Source organism: Mastacembelus armatus, chromosome 6, assembly GCF_900324485.2.
Source record: "Mastacembelus armatus chromosome 6, fMasArm1.2, whole genome shotgun sequence".
In the NCBI taxonomy this organism is placed as follows: domain Eukaryota; kingdom Metazoa; phylum Chordata; class Actinopteri; order Synbranchiformes; family Mastacembelidae; genus Mastacembelus; species Mastacembelus armatus.
This window is the reverse complement of record NC_046638.1, coordinates 4,699,955-4,712,733: the sequence shown is the minus strand read 5'-3', so window position 1 is coordinate 4,712,733 and position 12,779 is coordinate 4,699,955.

Below are 12,779 nucleotides of genomic sequence, written 5' to 3'. Positions count from 1 at the left end.
CACAACTCAGAACCGCAACCACTCCCTGGCACCCACTGCACCATGTTTAGATGAGAGAAGCATTTTAACTGATGTCTTTTCTCATGGGGGTTAGATCACAGTGGTGAGCAGTTGAATTCAGTGACAGTTGCAAACATAAATTAGAACTCCGCTACTCTCTACATATCAACAGCACGGTTTTATAAACACTGTGTCCCAGAGGTCCACACCAACAGCCTAGTCTGAAGATGTATTTGACTTTCTGTAATTTTGCATTAACATAATGACAAACCTCATTTCAAAGAACTGTTGGCACAGTAAGTTTTCAATTTAAAGCACACACCTGACAGCAATGTGAGCAGAGGGTCATTTCTATATGAATCTCTCCTGACCTTTGCAGTATACCAATCTAATGAGAAAACATAAACATCAGAGCGGAAACCCAGTCTTTATTATGGGAATCAATCATTTATATAAAGGCTAGAGTAGTTTAAGGATCGAACAGCTAGTTGTCCATTCAAAACTCCAGCCGGACTGTAAAATTTACAAGGGGCGTCAACATGATAGACTCAGAGTTGTCTTCGGGTTTGACAATTTCAGGGGACATCCACCCTCAGCTACTCTTATATTACACATCACACGTCAGTGATATTCGATGCATTTCAGGTGTTCTTTCCTCATGAAATTGTGTCATTTACTTTTTTGTTGTGTGCATTTTCCCTCAACCTCCTGTGTCCACTTCTACTTCAGTAAGCAATTTCCCACAAAATGACTTGAAAAATCCCCAGAGACCAGGCAGGAACGTACTGCATTTAGCTGTGGTTATGCATGTAGGTGAGAGACCAAGACTGATAGCAATGGCATAAAAAAAGCAAGAAAGCAGGAGACTACAGGAAGTTTCACCCAAGAAACATCCCCCATAATTATCATTTATTCATGCTGGCATTTCATCCTGTTAACTTTTAGAGGTAGTTGCAGGCCTGTTTTTTTAACGTTTAGCCATAGCTGTTTCAGATTATCTGCAGTCTCTGTGCTAAGCTAACATCAAGCTAACCTGCTGATCCTATAGATGTTTAAAAGAGTGGTAATGATCTTATCTACTTTTGGCAATAAAGTGAAATAATATTTCTGCAACATAAGAATCCAAAAGTCGGGGCACACAGCTAAATTCTATTTTATAAAGTAATAAAGGTTCTTTGTCATAAACTGCTTGGGTATGGGTTTTTCTTTTGACAATCCCAATGGTAGCAGTAGCTGACAGCACCCAAAAATATGCTAATATGGGGGCATGTTCTTTATATATACCAATTTATACTTGAACTTAAATTAGGCTAATCGATAAAACCTTTACAGATAACAATGTGGACTGCAAACTGGAGCAAGACAAAGGCTCACTGAGTCCGCAGGTGCAGTACAGCCTGGCTGTTTCTTCATTTTCCTGCTGACCAGGCATCAGTACTCTTTAATAAGATTCATTCATCTTCCCTTCATGCTCTCACTGCTCACTTCTTTATTGGATCAGACTGCTGACGGCTATTATTCCCCATGGAATCTATTTACTCACCATTTACCCAATATTACACTCACTTTGTATCAGTGTGAAGCAGCTGTATGGTATATTAAGCTTAGAAACATCTTTTAATAGCTGGATAACAGATAAGCATGTTACAGGACTGGAGAGACCGGCTGGTATGTTCCTGGAGGCTGGATGGTGAATTATGCAGCCAAATGCAAAATGAGTGATATTTGTAAACACAAAAATTACCGTTCAGTTCTGGTACTAATTCACCAGGTTGCTAAAGTATGTTAGTTAGTTTCTCTGGTATAAATCAGGTGAACTAGGCAGCGGAGAGGTTTTATTAGAACATTTTTATCATGTAAGGCACCGAGTTGATTGAAGACAAATGTGAAAAAAATTAAAATAGAATTCATTAACAAACAATAGCTCTGAGAAAACAAGCTTGAAAAGAACATTAGTATGCAACAAGACAAGCTTATAGACATAGCCTCTCTTTCTTCTCTTTATTGAATTTCTCCTGTCTGTCATATTTAACTACCATTTCTTCTACCTAAAAGTTCAAATATCTTAAGTAATATCTCTTACATTTTTAAGAATACCTCAAAGGACCATGAATGCTCTATAGTTTTCCCACACTCACTTTCCACATTCTTTCACAGTTCAAACAAGACTTGGCACCTCTCAACATCCCGATTTAACCAGACTTTATTTGATTGATCTGATCTTGCAAATGCTGTCGTATCTCACCATCGTAGGCCACAGAAGGCTGTCTGGGTTATATCCTATTGGTGTCAGCTGAATGCCTTAGAAACGCTCTGGGACTCATTACCAATTCTCCCTTCCAAAGTTGGATTAAATATTATTTATAGGGCAGGGGGTAGTCTTAAGTTCACTTCAATTGCTTCTGCCCCTGTTGTCAATCGAAATGATCTGCTTGCAGGCATGAGGCCTTTATTGCAGACCTGGATGTATGGCAGGGTTTAGATTCTCCATTTTGCTACAGGTTCATGTGTCCATGTGATGAGCTGCAACCCAAATTATGGACTGACAACAATCCTCTGAATATGACAGTTGATCACTTCTTTGTTTAAATTAAATAAAGATTAAAAGGAGGTATATCATAGGATAATGAAAGCTTCTGTGAACTAAAAGCAACCCATCCGGAACAAAAAACCTCCCTGAATTTGTAAATACTCATTTCCAACAGAAAGTCACACAGCAGAGTGTTTTTTTATTCTCTCCTTTTTCGTAGCACTACCCCACCTTGCCCATTCGTCTGAGGTTATGGTGCACTAAAACACACTTCACTGCCTCCACTGACCCTGTCCAGTGCTATAGATCCACATTACAGACCTGGTCCTGCATGGGCTGTCTGTATGACTGATTCTGCCATGAGCCCCCTCCTCCTCTTAATCTCTTCACAAGGGCAGAACTCTTGCAAAGTTTTGGAGGGTGGCAGTGCAGTGAAGTGCTACAGTGAAGTCATAACTCACAACTTTTGATTTGTTTATGAAGACAACTTCAATTAAAAAAATATGTTACATTAGGTCCTTCTAAAAGATGCTACCAAATTACAGCATGTGCATTTTTATGCCACAGTCTGCTAGGGAGGCAGCACAAAACACAAGGATGCAAGACGGCTGGACATACTGGGGGGAAAAGCTGGTCCAGTGACTGAAATGAGGCTGGACTCACTGGAGACTAGGTAAAGGCCATTCTGGAACACACTGACCATCCACTTCACTATGTCCTGATGGAGCAAAGAAGCAGCTGCAGCGGACAACTCACCTCACTGCACTGCCGGACGGAACGAAACAGGAGATCCTTCATCTCCACTGCCATTAGGCTCTACAACACCTTAGCCAATGGAAGTTGACAAACCAACATGAACTGGACTGTTACTGACTACTTTTATGACTTAGTACTTATTACTGTCACTACATGACTACCTGAATTTCCCTTTGGGGATTAATAAAGTTTATTGCATCTCATCTTATTGAAAAAGCTCTCTTAACAGTGGATTCTGTGTTGCAGGGTCAATGAGGACCCTGAGGAGAGTGAGAGCCAGGTAGCACTGATCCTTTGAATGTTTACTGTGTAATCTTCTAATCAGTGTAACTGTGCACTAGATTGAGTCTGTTTGAATGTTGTCCTGGCAAGCGGTAGTTTGGGACAAGGTTTCCCTTTCATCTGCAATTCTGCTCAACACTTAGCTACCTGTCTCAGGATTTGTGCATCCATCACCTGCTTTCTTGTCAGGGTCCAAATCCTTTGATGCAGGATCATATCTTATCACCTATCTTATCTAAGCAGGTATCCGTTCAGTTTTTGAATACTGATTTAGTATCATCAGAGGATGCTGATGGACTTTGCCCACAGTCTGTCAGTCCATTTAAGTCAAGGGTCTTTTGATACCTCCTTCGAAAGACATGCAGTTACTACCCCCCCACCCCCGAACTGTCTTTGCTCTGCCCACCTGCCTCTCGATCTGTCTGTCCTCATCAATGTGTCTTCCTTCAGAAGGGGTGGCAATGGTGTGGGAGGAAAAACATCTTAATACAAAGTGGCCTTCAAAATTTCAGCTCCACTAAAAGCAATTCCACCATGACTCCAACGAGGCTGAGTTGTACTGTATGAAAGGTGTCAGCTGAGTGCTTGACACAAGTCATTGGATTTCTGATGGGGTTATTTTCTGCAACGATTTGACAGTGCCTTTACATCTAGAGCCTAAATCAGGGCAAACTTTTTTCTTTTTTTTTTTTTTTTTTTTTTATAGAAGATACATGGAAATGTTTAATATGCTTCCTTTTAGGTTTACTCTTCTTGAGATGTGAACAAAAAACGCAGAAATTCTGGCTATGTTCACGTAGTGGCTTGGAAGGAAAATTCAAACATTCAACTGTCAAGTTAATCATTAAAAAAATATATATATTCTTTTGATACAAATCTTTTTTTTCCAGCAGTTAAACACATATGGAAACTATATAACTAAATAAATCTGTGCACGCCCTCCACATACTAGATGATTGTATTAATTCTGTGCAAAACGTCATTCAATCACTTTCACACTGAGCTCTTGACTGACATAAGCTAACAGACAGAACACATGGCCTGTGCAGCTCAGTCTAATCTTACTGAAGACCATTAAACTGCCTTATGTACGAGGTCACAGTTGTCCGTCATACTGGAGGGAGAGCAAAGAAGAAGGGAAATAGAAAGTCAATGGAAGTGTTCAGGATGACTTAGCTGTCCTCGCCATGATGGAGTGACATTGATTAACTCAGATTAAGATGTAGACCCCTAGCCTTTAGTTTGCTGCTATCATTTCGCTAAGGGCAGGCAATAGCTGCTAAATCCTTCACACTGTGAAATTATATTGTTGTTTTAAGACTATTGTACTATTGTACTGCTAAGTACTATTCAGTGCCCAGTAAATACAATAGCTCATAACTAGGTGGATATGGACTAAAAGCAGTGTGTATTTTTTTTTAGTTTATTTTTTTTGTTTGATTGTTTTTATTGTGTTTGATGGATAGTCATGAAATGTGTATCAACTATTGATTCAACCATTTTCCCCCATATATTACAGCAAATCACAACAGCAAGCCTGCAAAAAATGTATTGGAATTATGGTTATTTGCTATTGTAATTGTTATTATACTAAGTATTGTTATTATGAAAACAGACCTATAAAGATAATTAAGGAACAATATGTTTACATTAAATAGCTATAGGTTTTCTTCTTGACTTACTCTATTTCCCTCCCAGAAAAGGTAATTGGTCTGTATAATGTGGTCATAATGAGATGTCATAGTGATGATGGTGAATTTAAAAGATAACACTTTCATTAAGCTAAAATAAATCAATTTAGGAAGGCAAAATTAAAATTACCCAGCTATGAACAAACCAAGGCAGTTGCATATTAGCAATGTGTAATTAAAGTGAAATGTAAAACCAGTTAGTCATGGCTCATTAAAGACAAGAAACCTGCTTGAAACTTTAACTTTAGTTCAAGGGGGGTTAATAAGTTCAGTGGTGATATGAGTGTCTAAAGACTTAATATAGTCACCAGAAAGGACATGGCCAGGTTTTAAAGACCCGTTTTATTAGGATATGTGAAGATAATATGCTGTGATCCTGACCCAGATCTCACCTAGCAGCCTTCTCTAAAAAAAGTGTTTAACACCTTTAATGCTTTTTGGTAACTACATTTAATCCATCACTCTTAATTTCACAAATTCTTGTTTTTTCATGAATCAGTGACTGCTTTTCTCTCAGAGCCATTTCTTCAGGATGAAATGAAAAATGCGGTAAACAGAGTGGACCCCCTTTTGTCTTTTGGTCATACAGGAAATGAAAGACTCATGCCAGTTGAGTGTTAACATTAAAAGGGCATTTGCTTATGTGTAATACACAAGGCACTGCTCTGACCAGCCATGCTAGAAGGACATAAGTGGGTAATAAAATGCATTGACATTGGGCCCCCTCCCCACCAACACTCACCCATCATCCTGCTCTCCCCTCCGCATTCACAGTGAGGAGAGAAATGATGCGTTAAACAATGTGGAGCCACTCGTTCTATAAAACAGCACCATGCAGGAGAACAGATATTGCCAGTTTTAAAAAAAAAGGCAGAAATGACAACTCATTATTTCACAGTTCTCAGACACTGTGCCTGTAGTTTTATGACTATGAGCTCCACAACTGGGCATAATGATGAATCCACCCACTAATCTTTCCATATAGCAGATGTAGACTAAAATCAAGAGCTAACTGGTCAGAAATCCACTGTCACTACAGATGGTATGAGGATGGAAGTGCTAATAACTCTGTTATAATTTATGAAAACTGCCTTGACTATGTTCCCTTGACATACATTTTTTGAAAAGGAAGGTATATAAAACTTTCAGCTGAGCCTGCAATACCATGTGGTGCTTTTTAAAGATTTAACTGTAGAAACATGCAGACTTCGCTAAGCCAGTCTAAACTGAGAAATGCAGGAGCACCAAGTTAAAATGTTTGCTGCAGAAGTTAATCTTTTGGCTCTGTGGACTGTCAAATGATCTCAGAGAGCAGCGGGTATATTGCAGACATCTCTTACACACACATACACAAAAACCAAATATGCACAATACCCACAATGCAGAGGAAGCACAGCTGAAACAGAAGAGACTAAAGCACAAATTGAATTGCTAAACCTCATTTGTCAGAGAAGGGAGCACAGAGGAGGTTGAAGTAGAGAAGAGCAATATCAGACTGAAAGAAACTGAAATTCTTCTCCTTGTCGTTTTAATTGCTTTCTGCTTCTTTTTTTTTTTTTTCACCTACAGAAAGCCGTCTGGCTTCTACCACTGCACTGTTGGGAAACCTGTACTTGTTTAAAATGTGTGCTGCAGAGCAAAATTACCATGTTGCTCTGTTACTTGTTTTTTCTCATGTATACATATTTAAAAAACACATCTGATCTCAAATTTGTCATTCCTGTTTGACTTGTTAATTTGCCTTTTTATGCAAGAATATTCTACATATGTCCCAAGCTGATCATAAAAATCAGCATCAGGGCCAGGGCGGGCATATTTTAAAAGATCGGTAAAAAAAAAAAAAATCTGATTCTTCTTTGACTGCGCTCTGCGTTATCTCCACTTCAGCCTGCTATCCTTTATCACTGTCGGCTACAGTGCAAGATTCCACTCTCATGCTAGCGTCTGTGAATATATTTGTGAGCACCAGCAAGTTCTGATATGCAGATTGACAAAATTTCACACATTCACTAAGCTCCAACACTGTCTTTCTCAGGAAGAACAGTGGGCAGTGTCTTGGTAGCAGTTTCTCATTTTTAGTCAGCACTGCCTGCCACTGGTTAAAACCACAAACATTTCCAACAATTCAACTACTTTTAAATTAGGAAATTCTGAATTTTGATCAGTTTGCTTGTGAAAAATAAAGTCTGCCAGACTTAGCATTTCTTGGGTGATGTTTGATTGTGTCAGATACATTTAGGTAAAAGTAGGTATTGATCCTCACCCTCATACTGGGTCATGCAGCTGTGATAGAAATGAGGAAGTGACATTCAACAGGACAAGAAACATCAGAGTAGCAAAACCATGGCAAGTCATAACCAATAGGAATGATGGCTAAAATTATTATTATTTGAAAATGGCATTCTCTATTCAATGCATAACAACGCGTGTTTCCAAAGTTTTTGTAAAATAGCTATTTATATTTCTGAATTCTTTATATTTTGGAATTAAGCCAACATTGTTCCACTTTATTTTGTCCTTTTCTATCAAAAATTACAATTTTAACTAGGCAAATAAAAATGACAGTAAATATTCCCATTGCCTTCAGGAAGAATTAATAAAGATCTGTGCCCAGCCATCATTCTGTGCCCAAGAGTCCAAAACCTGTCATTCAGCTGTAAAAAGAAAATCCTAATAAAATTTTGCTCAGACTGGGGCAAGTGATGAATCTGGTCATGTCTTAACATCTGTGCAGAATCACAGCACATGTAAAGTTTCTTTCATTTGAGTGCCCTTGGTTTCATTAGATGCAATACTTAATATGAAAACAACTCTGTCACCCGCTGCACATGCTATTGACTCAAATCAAAATCCAAAATGTTACGGTACAAAAATGGAAACCTTTCACAGCAGTGAAGTGTGAGTCAGTGTGGGCAGATTGTCTGCTCTTTATAGACAAGACAGGTACATGAAAGCTCGGTATTTGTTGTGCAGACAGTGATAGCGTCAAGGTCTATTGATTTAGCAGCTAGCTTCTGGCATAATCAAAGCCCATCCCAGAGGCAGCACCCTCACTGCTCCACTGCACTCCAATCATATTTGCACTTGATCACATCCCAAAGAGCTTGTCACCTCAGTGTTTTGTGACACTTAAACCCAATATATACACCCTCAATTTGTAAAATGGAAGTTGACCTTCTTCTTCTTAGGTAAACTGCAGGGTCCAGTGCCCTCTGAATGAGATGCTTCACCCTGGCACCATGACGTGGTTGTCAATGCCATACATTATCCCACTGAAGTAAGGATGGATCAAACCCATGCTGGTGTGGCAAATTTAGGTTTAATAAGGGCTTGTGGACAAGTAGCCCCAAGTTTTTTTTTTTTACAATTTCAAAACAAGATGGAAAAGTAATCAAAAGCAGATTTGGGAGTATCTTAAACAGCCATGACCTTACTAAGCACCTGCATTAAGCGGAGACTAGTAGCATGAAAGTTTCCATTAGAGCGTCATGGGGAGGACAAACCTGTAAATAATCTGTCTTGTTAAAAGCAGGGCCATTACAGTTTAAACACAGATGCTACAGATACAGAGGGACAGCATACTGGGACTCTGACAACAATAAATAATGCAATAACCACCTGCCTCAACACTTGTCCAAAAATGATCTTGCCTGCCCGTGACTGTTTGGTTAGTATCACCATAGAGACCTGTTTATTGTGTGGGTTAAAATAAATGTTCAGGCACAGTACACAAGGGAATGAGGCTTTGATGTGCTACATAGTGCATGCAGTTAAGAAGGTCTAAACTATACAATTAATTACAGAAGATTGTTTTCTGGATGGTATTAAAGTGTTCAATTAGGAATGTTTACTATGCATCTTTGCATTATACTGAACACTGTAGGTCTTTAAATTTAATATTCTCATGTTGTGGATGCATTATAGTCATTGTTATGTTCATCAGACTGTAAACACGTATTCACATTGTCTGGGGAAATGGAAGAATTACCTTTATAGTGGAGGCAGCGAAAACGAGATTTGTTAAGTTAGCTCAAGCTGTCTGGAGTGTTCAGCATCAGCAAGCTTCAACAAATGGAAACTCCTCAGAGACAAAGCTGTATTTCTCTCCCGTCTATCCAGCTGCCCCAGACTGGCATTATTTAGCTTCTGGTCATCTCAGCCTCTCCTGTCTCAGCTCTTCACTTGCCTTTTTTAATTCTTTCTTTCACATTTCTGCTACAATCTGTCTAAATTCACACGGTAGGGGCTTGAGAACAGGTTGAGAAAAGTTTTGAAAGTTACACAAAGTTTTCTTCCATATATATACAAAGGTCTTGCCATGTCTGGTAATTCACGATTATTGTTTTGTTGTGGAGGCAAACTGATATGAGAGGTTAGTTATAAATGCAGGATTTTCTCCCCTCAGGCAAATACAGCCTGTTGGCTCAGAAAATATCAATGAATCCAGGCCACAGCTCCATAACATCACAGTGAAATGGAGCATGTCACATACAGGCATGACCCTGGAAAAGGAATTGATTGATAGATGGTCAGATGGATTAATGACAGACAGCATTCCACCAGAGACTGGCTGGCGAAAAGACATCTCTGGTAAATTGTGTACGAATCGCCATTCTAACCAACGTGCCTCTTTCTGTCAACCTGCATCTGACTGCCAGACCGAGTGATTGATGCCAGCTGTCAGTCTGCTATCTGCTCCACCTCGTCACCCCTGCCGGATGCCACTTCTGCTGCGGTAAGAGTTCATCTTCCCCTCCTGGCAGGTTTGACAGAGTAGAGCCACATTAAAACTAGGTCTCATCCACCTAGTCAACAACAGCTGCCCCATCTTTACCTTCGAAAGCCTTGCACCAGAAAACTAGGTGTGAGGGCTCCCAAGAATGATGTGGATATATTCTGATTGAAGTATGATGTTTTCTAGGACAAGTACTGAATTTGCTCATTTAGAGATGACTTAACAGCCACCACACTGTTGGCAAAGCAAGGAACTAACTGAATAAATTGTGGTTTAGTTGATGGAAGCGAAAGAGAAGTGAAACTAAAAGAAAGAGAGAAGTCAGGCAATGTCAAAGGAAAACCAGAGCTGCTGATCATTACACTATAAACGTGGTTTGGCTGGAAGTAAACCTGCTACGATGATGACTGAAAGGCTTTGAATGTCATTAATTAATAAGTCTCAGCAAGATCACAGGCCTCAACAACTACATCAAAGACAGGCTTTACTTTCATTTTGCTAGCAGCACTAGGCAGCTGCATGCAGCACTGTGGAAGTGCTTTCTTGCTAGTGGCACCCATCTTGGTTACATACCAAGAAACGAAGTTGTATACATTGCAGATGTACTGCAGTGCATCTTTTAACAGACATGAGAGGCTAGTAAAATCAGTACTGACCCGCTGAAAGATAAACATAAAAAAAGAAAAACATCTGTTTGGGCATTAAAGGAGAGGAGAGTATGTGCACTTATATGACTCAGGAGGTGTTTGCTTATCCAGCAATTTACATACATTTTTTAAAAATCCCTCATTTTCACAGCATTTGCATACCCAGTAGGAACTGACATATGCTCTTTCTAATAACAATCTTTATCACATACCTTAAAATTTTTGCCATTATGAATCATTGCACTTGGTTTACCATCTGTTTTGTACCCACATCAGCGGCACAACTCCTTTGGATGCCAGATGCCCATTGGCTGAGAGCCACACAATTAAAAGCTCAATATCTGACAGTAAGACAACACACTGATACTAGAGCTGCAAGAAACGACTCATTTAATCATCAATTAATCGCTCGATTAACCCCTTGTAGACTATTTCTGCAAATTTGACTCAAACTGCTTCTGATCTGAATAAGTACAATAATTTATAGCCATCCATCCATTACCTATACCTGCTTATGCCTAACTAGGGTCACAGGGATCTGATGGACCCTAAAATAATTGATATAATTTAAATAAATAAATAAGAAATTATTTATTTGTTTATATATAATTGTAAATACATTTAGGCAGTAAGGGGTTGATCAGACTTTTACAAAAGAATGTCTGTTTTCAAAATTTTATTGTCCAAATATGAACCTTAAACAACAGCTACACAGATTTTAAATTTTGTTACATTAGAAAAGATGCTTGTTCACTGAAAGTAAAGGTTTGTGGCACATTCACCCTAATGAAGCAACATGCTTTCAAACAGGCACTGAAACACTGCTAGACATTATCCTGGTGAGCTGCGTGGAACACATACCAGAGATTACCTGGACGTTTTTCTTAGAAGCTCACTTGTAAAAAGTCTGGGTATTGTCAGGGTGTGAGCTCCACTGTGTCTCTCAAATATGCTATAAAGGCAACACTGCCCATTGCTGACATCAACTGACAACGTGTCTAACATGGACACTCTCTCACTGTGCCGCATGTGTTAAAACGCCAACTGTGGACTTGTTTGATATCGTCAGGAGTTTACGGTATTTGTGAAAACAGACATTTAATCCACACCGACCAGTATTCAATTATCCAAATGTGTGTGTGTGTGTGTGTGTGTGTGTGTGTGTGTGTATGTGCCATTTTCACTGTCAGCAGCATAAGTGTCTAACAAAAAAAAAAAAAAAAAAACTGTCTGCCCTCTATGTCTTTAGACATTCACTCAAAGCACCATGGGAAAAATAGATATGAAGCCTAAGACACACATACAGTAGGTTAAAGGTGACATGGGTCTCATGCCTGTGTCTTGGAGTCAATTTGGATTTGCATTAGGTAAACAGCAGTTTGTCAGCTCAGTGAGACAGACAAGTTGGCCTAAAAACCATAAACATTTTGCTGGATGATTTATTATCTGATCACATAACAGAAAAACTAAAACAAAAGCCACATGAAATTGGTAATTGGTGATTATCTATTAAAAAAATCTTCATACACTCCACATCCTAACACTGTTACAGGCCCCCAGTGCATCATGATTAATATACCAGTCTATCAATAGCTCATGATTCTCCAACTGTGCATAGACAAATTCTATTATAGAGACATTTATATGTTCTCATGACATAAAGCAAACCTAACATGATCTAAATTTGTAAGTCTTGTCATGTTGAATATATCAAAAAGAACAGAAGCCAAACTCAACATATTCATTTATTAACCATGGTAGGGTTCAAATGTTAAATAATTGCAGAAGCACTGCACATTCTTTGAGATTCATTGTACATTTTAATCCATAATCAGCTGCTATACTCTGCATGGTCAGCTGTGTGCTTCTAAAATGCCATGTGTTTAAATTTTCCTGGTACCGATTTAAACTTATCAATGGTTAGATAAAAATAATAGATGTGCTGTCTGAATTAAACTACCGACTTCAGCTCAATTCTCACATTTACAGTAGAATCTTGAGGTCAGTGCAGTTCTTTGATTATTTCCACTTCAAATATCTGCCATTATTAACAGTTGTGAGAGACAACGTTTTGCAGGTAACAAAAAACTGAAGCCTAGAAGAAAAAAAAAAATTACAAACTTAATTTCTAGAAGAGT